At 58.4% G+C, this 10,758-nt stretch overlaps 1 protein-coding gene across 2 annotated transcripts in view; it reads left to right on the top strand.

Moving 5' to 3' along the window:
• The first annotated feature begins 429 nt into the window (after window positions 1–429).
• TSPAN14 (tetraspanin 14) overlaps window positions 430–10,758 on the top strand; it is a 50,133-nt gene continuing 39,804 nt past the window's right edge. Inside the window, exon 1 of one of the 2 annotated variants that reach the window (XM_084904681.1) lies at window positions 430–574. The gene's annotated coding sequence lies outside the window, so the exon portion shown is untranslated. Of the gene's footprint in view, window positions 575–7,870; window positions 8,032–10,758 lie in introns of those variants that run through there. The other variant, XM_084904682.1, reaches the window with a different exon arrangement.

Here is a 10,758-nt window from a genome sequence, read left to right as displayed (position 1 = left end):
CCCGGGCCCGGAAGGATTGCCAGTACAGCCATCTTCCTAATTCCGCGCCCACCTCTACCCGGTCACCCCCCTACTCCTCGAGATGGGGCCGCCCTGGACCCCCCAAAATCACGCCTTTCCTAGGCTCCGGGCGGGCCGGATCGGAGGCGGGGCCCGAACGGGATCGTGCAGCACACCCGGCGGAGCGCTTTCGGGGGCGGTTCCCGGTGCGCAGCGCAGCCCCTGGCCCCGGCCCCACCCCGCGCAGCACAAAGGGGCGGGTCGGGCCCACCACCGCTGCCGCCGCGCGGGCGGGGCCGGGGCGGATGGGGGCGGGGCGATAGGAGGGCGGGGCCTGGGCGATAGGAGGCGGGGCGATAGGAGGGCGGGGCCTGGGCGGGCGGGGCCTGGGCGGGCGGGGCGGCGCCGGGCCGGGAAGTGGCGCCCCCGCCGCCGCCGCGCCCCCGGCCCCGCCCCCGCGCCCCGCCCCGCGCTCGGCCGGCCGGAGTCGCGCCCTCCCGCCCCGCGCCGCCGCCGAACTTGCTCCAACTTCCTCGGCCGAGCCGGGCCCCGCCGCCGTCGCCGCTGCGCCCGGGTGAGTAGCGCGCCGCGCCCCGCCGGAGCGCCGGGCCCCGCGCCCCTCATTGTCTGAGGCCGAGCCTCTGGGGACGCGGGCTGCTCCCCAGGTCCGGCTCGGTCCCTGGCGTTCCCTCGTTCCTGCTCCGGCGGCCCCGCGGGCGGCGCTGGCTTTGTTCGCCCAGATCGCTCGCGAGGGGCTGGAGGCCCGGCCCGAACCCCGCGGCGACGAACTCGGGCGCCGGGCGGAGCCAGCCGCCGCGGGCCCCCCGCCGGCAGCCGGGGTTCGGGCGCCCTCGCCTGTTCTGCGTTTCCGGACGGGTGCGCGCCGGCCCGGTGGTGCGGGTCCGGGAGGAGGGGCTGGACCGTGCGCTTCGGGCTCTGCTGGGTCCCCGGCTGCGAGCCCGGGGTGGGTGCCCTTTCGGACCCAGGCCCCGCCGTCGGGGCCTGGGGTGGAGGGTGGCGGGGACCTGGGGGCCGCCCCCCCACTCCCCGAACCTGCCGTGGGTGCCCCTCTGCCCGGCACGAGCTTGGAGTTTGAGTCGGTGGGGACCCAGCTGCTTCGCGTGAGTCGTTTGGGATTGTGCCTGCGAGTGAAGTCCGACTCCTGACCTAACTGGAGCTCCGGTCGATTTGGGTCTGGCTACTGAGTTGGCTCGGAAGGGCAGGGATGCGGGTGGCTGGAAAGTGTGTGTATGTGCAGAGACTTTGGCTCTAGGACCGCTGGGACACGTACCTCCGGGAAGTGAAGTTGGTCTCTGGCTAGAAGCAGTCCATGCTGGGTGTGTGCAGGGGCCTGGCTGGGTGGGGTGGTGGGGGGGAGCAGTTGTCTGCCCTGGTGCTGGCCTGGTAGCTGGCTGTCCCCAGGCGCTGCTGGCATCAGGTTGTCCAGAGCCTTGAACGCCTTGCATTGGAGCCTCTGTAGTGCCCTCGCTCCTGTGGTCTGCTCGCTAGGGGTCTTCTCCCTTCAGAGATGGGGGCTGCCCTGGGGCTGATAGGGGTGGGGGGAGCTGTCTGCCAAGTCCTCAAAAGGAGCCTTCCCCCTGCCTCTGGACCTCGAAGTAGGGAGGGGAACTGAGTGCCTGCTGAGCGCTTGGGCCACCTTTGCCTATTTGTGGAGAGACCTGGGGCTAGGCCATCAGAGCACCGCCCAGTACCCCGGCACCTCCTCTACATTCAGCCAGCCTCTGGGGTGCCTTTCCCTTTAGGGATCCTCCTAGGCCCCGCCACTCTCAGAATGAAGCTCATGTTCCTCCATCATTGCCTGACACGCTCTTTTAGCGTCTCTGCCAGCTGTCACCGAGTTTTGTCCCGAGCTGAGGATCCATAGGGTCTGGACACAGGCCTCGGAAGCCCAGACTACCAGTGTGGTTTTCCCTTACTGTGTCCCCACTTTCAGATCTGTTCATCCCTACATCTCTGAACCCCACCGCTGGGTCACCAGAGGTGATCATTGATTTATTTAACAAAGCATGACTGAGACTGTGGGGGAGGGGGTGGTTAGGGCTGAAGCTGGGTGGTCTTAGAGCCCGGGCTGGACATGGAGTCGGTGCTCACGGTGTTGATCTGAACGCGAGTTCAGCTTCGCAGCAGCTTCCAGACCCACAAGAGTTCAGGCCGCTGCTGCTCTGGGGGTTTGAGGCTGCCTCGAGGCAGAAGGGTCATGGGAAGGAGCGGGTGCAGGTGCCATTCTCTCAGGACAGGTGAGGGAGGACAAAGCACATGCTCTCTGTGGGAGGGGAGGGGGCCACTGTGCATGTCTGTGGTGAAGTCCCCAGGAGGCCAGGGAGCAGGGCGGGCAGGGAGCCCTGGGTTCTGGAACATCTCCTGAGGTCTAACTCGAGGCTACCAGGTTTTGAGATTTGATTTGTTGCTTGTTTAACTTCAGCTGAGGTAGAATTCCGTTTGGCAGTGCCTACAGAGTGCCACTGTGCCAGTCCAGGGAAACCTCTGCTGTGTTTGAAATCTCATGGAGATGATAGACAAGCTTACAGCAATTACCTGGAAGGTTTAGCATTTAGTAATAGTGGATTCCTTTTTTAAAAATTTTTTAAAAATATATTTTATTGATTTTTTTACAGAAAGGAAGAGAGAGGGATAGAGTTAGAAACATCGATGAGAGAGAATCATCAGCCAGCTGCCTCCTGCACACCCCCACCGGGGATGTGCTCACAACCAAGGTATATGCCCCTGACTGGAATCGAACCTGGGATCCCTCAGTCCGCAGGCCGAGGCTCTATCCACTGAGCCAAACCGGTTTTGGCAATAGTGGATTTCTTGAGACTTATACCAAGCCCCATCCCAGAAACTTCACTTGTATTAACTCAGCTCATCCTTGAAAAGACAGAGTAGGGTAGATAATGTGAATGCCCCATTTTACAGTCCAGAGAGGTCACAGAGTAACTTGCTCAAGGTCTCAGTGTGACTGGGTTTCCTCACTTCTCATCTAGATAATGCTGTCTTCTCAGATGTGATTAAAGTTGATTCCTACACCGAATAAGCCTGGCCCACCTCAGAACTAGTAAGTCTAGTGCAGGTTGCCCTTATATCCCCCGCTTCTGAAAGCATCTCGTCTGTCTGGGCACATAGCAGGTATCCCTGAGCCCCTGCCCATGGGGGATGGAGTTTTTGTCTCCCTGTGCTGGGGGCTCGGGAAAGGGAAGACGCACGCTGCACAGAAAATTGGCGCGTGTCTGTGACTGTCTAGGTCGGTCAGGGTTTACTGTGGTTTCAGTCCCCACATTTCAGGGGCTTAAAGCAGCAGAGGATTATTTCTTGCTCACACCACACCTATTGCATATCTGCTTTATGTTCTCACTGTGGGACTCACGTGGATTAATTGAAACATTCCTATCCACATGGACAGAAGGACAGAGAGAATGCTGAATCTCATTCCAGCCCTTAAACCTTCCACCTAGAGGTGGCATTTCAGTGCCCAGAGCAGTCATGGCTACACTTCCTTACCTACTGAATTGGGAGGGCAAGAGGGTTGAAAACTTTTGGTGAGTAGCCGGAATGCTGCCATCTGCCTACCACGATGCCCTCCACTGGGACTTCTTCTCAAGGATCCAGGAGTTACATGTTCCTGTGGCATCAGGAACATTGATCGTGAGTAAATCAACAAGTATTGTTTAGGTCAAAGATGAATTGAGGTGCCACATTTGAACAGCAGGGCTGTGGTGGACAAGAATGTATGTTAGGGTAGCGAGAGAGAGTGTGCAGAAGCAGCTTGCTCCTGGGCCCTGGGTAAGTTATGTGAGTTGTTAGGGGCGTCAGGTTCCTTGGGTCATTCATTCATTCATTCATCCGTGGGCCCAAGGACTAGTGGTGTGTCCCAGGCCAGGAATTCATAACAAGCGGGCGCTCAGCGCCTAGCCCGGAGCTGTGAACTGGGATGATGATCCCTGTTCCTCGGTGGCCTGTGGAGTGAGATTAATGGCCTTGGGAAGGAAGCAGGCACCTGTTCCCCTCCCTGCCCTGGCACATCAGACCTTGGGTTTCCCTGTGCTCCTCTACCTGTATGTGGCCACGAGGGGCCTTGCCTGGAAGCAGGAGCATGTAGAGGCACCCCTGTGGCTTTGCCCTCCCACGTCCACTTCCGGGGCTGGGGCTGGGCTTGCAGGTCTGGGGGTGCGGAAAGGAGGGGTGGTAAGGTTAGGAAGGACGGAGTCACATGGAGAACAGGCGTGAGTGCAGGGTTGTCTCTCTGGCTGTAGAAGGGGGTAGAACCCCTTTGTTCATGGCATTTTTCGCTTGGATCGCCTTCGCAGGGTGTTGAAGAGCTGGCCACGCTCTGGTCCTTGCTTTGTGCTCTGTCACAGCTTGGTGACATCCAGCAGGGCCCGGAAACCCTGGTGGAATGGTGAGACCGCAGGCCTCTGCCCTGTGGGCTGCTCAGTGTCCTTACTTACATTCCCTTTTCTCTCAGGGCCCTGCTTTGTCACCGGGAATAGAGGGAGAAGTGATGGCTGTCTAAACAGCGGTCCCATTCTTGGTTGGTCATCAGAGACCCCAGGAGACTGTGCAGAGCAGTGCTCTGAGAATCTTTGGTGCAAACCTGTGTGCTGCTTTGTCTTAGCTCCCATGATAGCAGAGTCCTCTCTGCCCAAATCGGGTGGGGCATTCGTTGTCTCCACATCCATTTCCTCCCTTACACCATGAGTTTGGGGCCCGATGAAGCAAGGGCGGCCGTGCCGGAGCAGCAGGGCCCTGCGGCGGGAGTGCTCGGCGCCCCGGCCAGTGGCACGTGAAGATGAATAGCTCTGCTCAGCTGTGGGCTGGACAGTGAGGAGGCAGCTTTTAGCTGTATCTACTTTCTAGCGGAGTGACCTAGGTAAGTTGTTGACTTTTTTTTTTTTTTTTTTTTTGGTATTTTTATTGATTTTTTACAGAGAGGAAGAGAGAAGGATAGAGAGTTAGAAACATCGATGAGAGAGAATCATCGATCAGCTGCCTCTTGCACACCCCCCTACCGGGGATGTGCCCATAACCAAGGTACATGCCCTTGACTGGAATCAAACCTGGGACCTTTCAGTCCGCAGGCTGACGCTCTATCCAGAGCCACACCGGTTTCGGCTCGTTGACTTTATTTATCTTTCCTCCTGGACTTGGTGTTCCCATCTGTAAAATGTGAAGACTCTGCCCTTTCTGCCTCGCTTGGGGTCTGTGAAGCAGAGGCATGCCCTTCAGGTTTGAGGAGAAGAAGCTGGAGCCCCGGGGTAGGCCTGGCACTGGGACTCTCTGCAGCGTGCTCACCAGCAGCTGCTCTGGGGACCCCCCTCCTCCACTCTGGGGCTGGGCCCGGCTGGGCCGTGCTGTGGTCTTCCTCTGAGAGGCAGTGGGCCTGGCAATCTGAGCCTCAGCGGGCCCGGGCAGGCTGGAGTTAAAACTTCGCTCCTGGAGGACTGTTCTGCCTCCCTGGGCAGCGGGGAGAGCCCCGGCGTCCATCTCCCGCTTAGCTGAAGGGACCGACTCCTCCCTCCGTGGGCTCTGCCAGCCCGGCCAAGTGGCTGAGAGCCATTGGCTCTAAAGTGGCCCCTGGGGTCCTGGGTGAGAGGTGGGTTCCTGGTGTCGCCTCAGACTCGGTGTCCCTGGAGTTTGGGCTTTCCTGTCTCAGTGAGGCTGGGGAGAGGCAGGCCAGGACAAGGGGCGGCGGGAGTGAATCAGAGGAGAGAGACGGCGAACCTCCTCTGGGTTTCCCTGTGTGCCAGCTAGGGGAGCCTGTGCTCATCTTCTCTGCAGAGCCCAGAAAGCGCCTTTGAGGAGTTCCTAACCCTAACACCGTCACAGCAGCCAGAATTACATGAGTGTCCCCTTAATCTCTTTCATCTATACTAGGAGCCCGGGGTCTGAGTGGTGAGCCAGGGAGGGCAGCGGGCAGCAGCCTATCCAGGACACAGACCCAAGGTGTGGGGTGCGGGGCCCGCACTTACAGCATGAGAAGCCCGCAGGCCACCTCGGGACACCTGGGGTTATTGGGAAGCAGCAAGGGAAATAAGCAAGCGAAAACCTTAGCCTCAGATTTGGGCCTCCCTGGGAGGACCCCTGGGCCCCACACACCTGCTACAGCGGAGCCACCGTGATGGGACTTTCCTCAGCAGGAGTGATTTTTGTTTTTTAAATATATTTTTATTGATTTCAGAGAGGAAGAGAGAGAGAGAAACATCTATGATGAGAGAGAATCATTGATCAACTGCCTCTTGCATGCTCCCTACTAGGGATCGAGCCTGCAACCCAGTCATGAGCCCTTGACCGGCATCAAACCAGGGACCCTTCAGCCTGCAGGCCGAAGCTCTACCCACTGAGCCAAACCAGCTAGGGCAGCAGGAGTCTTTTGACCCCCAACTGGGACCCTGCTCCTTCTGTGCCAGGGAGAGGCTCTGGTTGCCCACAGAATGACCATGGCCGGGAAGAGACCCTGTTTCTCTCCAGGTGACCTCCCTGGGGTCTGGCTGGCCTGTGATTGGTTGTCTGGTTTCAGCCTCTCACCCCGTGGCCAGGTGGACAGGGTTTGTCCCTAAGGCTCTGTGGGGAGGCCAACCCCAGCTGCGGGGGTTCTTACACTCCCGGTGAGGGGGCCAGGAAGACGTGGAGCTCCATATTATTAAGAAAAGTTATTATGACACTTGGTAAAACAAAAGGCAGACTTTATTAAGGACTATTGTGATAGGTTTAAGGGCTATCATGGGGTTTTGTAGTGGAGAGAGATTGGGCTCAACCTCAAGTGTAACAAGCAAAAGTGGGAATTTATAGCCAAGGAGCAGAGTGGGAAGGGTCCATGGATGGAGATTTCTGAGAGGGTAATTCTCTGTTAATTGACCCAATAGGATTCTTGCCTATTCAACCCAATAGGCAGGCCAGGAGTTCAGGTTCCCCTGGGCCCACCAGTGCTGCCTCCCAGATCTGTTGGGTGCCAGATCACAGCCACCTGACTCTGGACAGCCCTCCCTCCTTGGCCTCTGTACCTTGTGTTTCCTGCTCTGCCTATTCTGGGCAAACCTGTCTGACAACTTTACGGAGCTCTCCCGCTCCCTCCTCTCCCCTAGGGACTCATTGTCTGCTTTGCTGAGTGAAGCCCAGGGAGATCTCCCCCTTCCTGACTGTGCACTACAGGGCCTTCTGGCCGGATACCCCTCTTCCTTCCCCTGTCTGAGGCCTTGTGATCCCTGCACCAGCCAACCTCACCCCCCACCCCCACCCCCAACCCCTGAGGCTCCTCCCAGCTCTCTGCCCCTCCTCCACTTGGCCAGACCTGCACAATTGACCCTGTTTGGTGTGTCTTCTGCTCCTGTCTCAACAGCCCGCTTTTTAGGAACCTGTTGTGAGAAAAAAGGGTGTGTGAAGAAAGCCTGCTGGCTGTGGGTGGGGCCTTCCTGATTTCCCGAAGGTTCCATTGGCTTCCGCTCCCGCAGGGAGGTAACAGTGGGGGTAACAGAGGCTGGCTCTGTGCGGCGTCCTGCCTGCCAGTCATTTTCTGCTGTCCTAGCTGCTTCCTGTGAAACACCAGTGATGCTGTAAGCCCAGATAAGTTGTTGAGGGGCATGGCAATAAGAGAGCTGGTGTTAGTGGTAGGGTATTCATTCCCAAGGGAGCAAGGGGAGGAGGTAGCATGTTCCCAGTACAGGGCTGGGGTGGGCAGGCCCGCAGCTCTCCGTGGGAAGACGGGTGCCACCTGACGTGCGGCAGGATTTGGTTTGTTGAGGATCAGCGCCTACTGGGGGTGGAGCCCTGTCCCCTCACGTGGAAAGACGGTCGGAGGGGCTGGTCTCGGTCTGACGGAGGGTTGTAGGATTCTGTGCATGAGCTGCCGAGGCCTCACACTACGGTGGACCTGGTGTGTGATGGGGGCGGAACTTATTCCCAGCAGCCGAGGTCTGAGGGCTCCAAGTGCCAGTGTGATTCTAAAGCTCCTTTGTGCTTCTTAGTTTGGGGGCTACTTACTGGACGTTGAGCATCAAAGAGCATCTTACGAGATAGGTAAGCCAAACACACACCTTTCTGTCCAGTCTCTGTCTCTGCGGCCTGGGCAGTCTGTGAGCCTGAGGTTATAGACCTTAGTGCCCGCTCTGGTGGCCTGGTGGGGAGGGAACGGACCGGGGAGTGCTGCTAGGTACTCACTCCCTGCCCCCCACATGGCCTCGCCCTGGTGGCCAGGCCGGGCCTGGTTCGAGCAGGCCTTGTCAGCCCAGAGAAGGGGACGGGAGCCTGGGATGGTTATTGTATTGTTCCTTAGAGGGAAAATCACTTGGAGGAAGTACATCAGGGCTTCTAGCGCAGCGCATTTATTGATGCGCCAGCTAGAGGAAGCTTTCAACAACATACTGCATCCCTTAGTAGGGAATAAATACAAAACCCCTCTCACGACTGCACTCTGCAGCTTCCATTTCCTGAAGGTACACGGATTTCATTGGTTACGGGACTGGGGCTCTGAGCTGGGATTTTGGAGAAACTGTTTTTAGCCGGCTCTTGGAGTTGGGCCAGGCGTAGAAATCTGTTGAAATAGCTGTCTCTAGCTGCTACCGTTGGGCTGGGCTCAGAACCCTCGGACCTGGGCCTCCTGCTGACTGGGAGAGCCCTGGGGAGGGTTCCTGCAGAGCCCTTTGCCCGAACCTGGGAGTCTTGCACTCCCCCCGCGGATCAGGCACAGATGGTCCTCGTGTGGAACGACTTCAGGTTTCCCTTCTGCCTTTGTCAGGATCTGTTCTTGGTCTTCCTAGGAAAACGTCTATTTTGGGACTCGGGGAGGAGTTGTGGGTAGGGAGCTAGTTCGCTCTCTGGAGCTGGTAAGTCTGTTCTGTCTGTTCTGGAGGCTGGTTCTCCCTTTCCCTCCGCCGCCCCCCCCCCCCTGGAGAGACACCAGACACTGCCTGCGGAGAGCTCCAGGTGAAAGTTTTGGTGTCTCCAGAAGTAAATGTAGGGATTTTACGTGTTAATTTAGGTTAACAGTTTTATTTTAAAAAACGCATACATGATGCCAAACCCGTGGATGCACAGTGGAATTTGTATTTCGTCCCTGACCCCTCAGTTCTGCTCCCCGGGGGCTCCATCACAGATGCTGGTGCCTAGCCATGCGTCTCTGCATGTGGCTCCTGCGTATTCCCTTGGGTTTGCTAACGACGCTGTCTGCACTTACTGTTTTCTCTCTAAAGTTTTCCTTGGGGTTGCCCCGTTTCAGCGCACATGGTTTAGGCCATGCCTTTCAGGAGCGGCATGCTACTCCTCTGTGGTAACTGCAGTCACTTTAGCCCCTATTGATGGGCACGGAGGTTGCGTCCAGTGTTTTGTTTCTGGGGCTGAGCTGCAGGAAGTGCTCCTAGCTCTGGCGTGGAGATAGCGAGCTGAGGGTTTTAGGCGCTGAGTGCTTCAGGGGAGAAGAAACACGCTGTTTTGAGTGCAGAAGGGGGAACGATAGATCCAGAGTTTTTCCTTTGGCGGGATCTTGTATGGCTGCAGTTGGAGCGTAGAGCTGGAGGGACCACAGTGGGTGCTAGGGTGCTGGTTCCCACCGCACCCTCTCTGTGTCAGCTCATGTCAGCCAGTCTCACAGCACCTGCTGTTTGCAGCCTGTGGCCGTGCCCTGTGGGCCATGCTGCCTGCGCATGCAAAATTGTGATAGAGGAGGGTAAAGAGGCAGCCGGAGCCAGAGGGAAGGGGATGAGGATGGGGATGGGAACGTGCTTCTCATCTTGTGGACTGGAGCAGCTGCAGGAGTGTGCAGGACGTGGGCGGGACCGGACTGGGGAGCCCTGGCTGAGAAACAGGCCGGAGCTGGGAATCAGCTTTCAGAAGAGCAGTGTCGGGTTGGTGTGAGGGTCAGGCCTCCCCTCCTGGCCTCCCTGGACCTTCCGCTGCTCTGGGGTTCCCCATCTCCTGCCTCTGCGCCATGGCTTCTAGCTGCTTCAGGCCTCTTTGGGTCTGATCGCCAGCCTGTGACTGTAAAAGCCTGGGTAGAAGGCACGTGGTGTAAATCTTAGATGGATTTTTTTGTTTTGAGCGGGCAGCTTTCTTTCAGGGCAGAAGCCAGGGGTGAGGGCAGATGAGTTTATCTTCCTGGGATGGGTTGGGCGAGGGAGGGAGGGAGGGAGGCCTGGGAGGAGGGACGCAAGCAGGCCTGGGAGGGAGGGCATATGTTGGAGCCATCTGCCGGGATCCTCCTGGGAGTCCCGGGAGCTCTCTGGCTGTCTCCTCGTCCCTGTGGCCCCAGTGTGCCTCCGAGGTGACCATCATCTCTCCCTGTGTGGCTCTGGCTGCCCCACATCTGACAAGGCAAGGCAAGAACCAGGGAGATTTTAGGGCTGGCTGGCAGATACCCCCCTTCACAGAAAGGTGGCTGGCATGACCCTGACCTGCTGGGTCTGAGGCCTGCGCCCTGCTCTGTCCCTCCCACCGCTGCTGTCACATGCTGCCCTGTGAGAAGCCTGCCGCTTCCCATGCCCACAGCTCTGTCGTGTGGGCTCGGGCCTTGGCAGCACAGAGGTTTCTATTGTGGTGGGGTGGCAGCTAGGACTGACCTGGGGAGGTGGGGCCTGGGACTGACAGTGGAGCTATTCATGGGCTCTGCCCGGGTTTCCTGCTGCCTCCCATTGTGGACCTTTGGGGGAGGGGCCGGGAGAGGGGGCAGTGTTGCCATTGTTGCTGGCAGCAGGAGCCTATTATGCTTAATCCCAGTCCTTTGGTGGAGGGATCTGAGCCACCCCAGGGCCC

This window comes from Pipistrellus hanaki (assembly GCF_964339955.1).
Source record: "Pipistrellus hanaki genome assembly, chromosome: 14".
NCBI lineage: Eukaryota > Metazoa > Chordata > Mammalia > Chiroptera > Vespertilionidae > Pipistrellus > Pipistrellus hanaki.
Note: the sequence above shows the minus strand (reverse complement) of the source record. Positions and strands in the feature narration are given on the sequence as shown.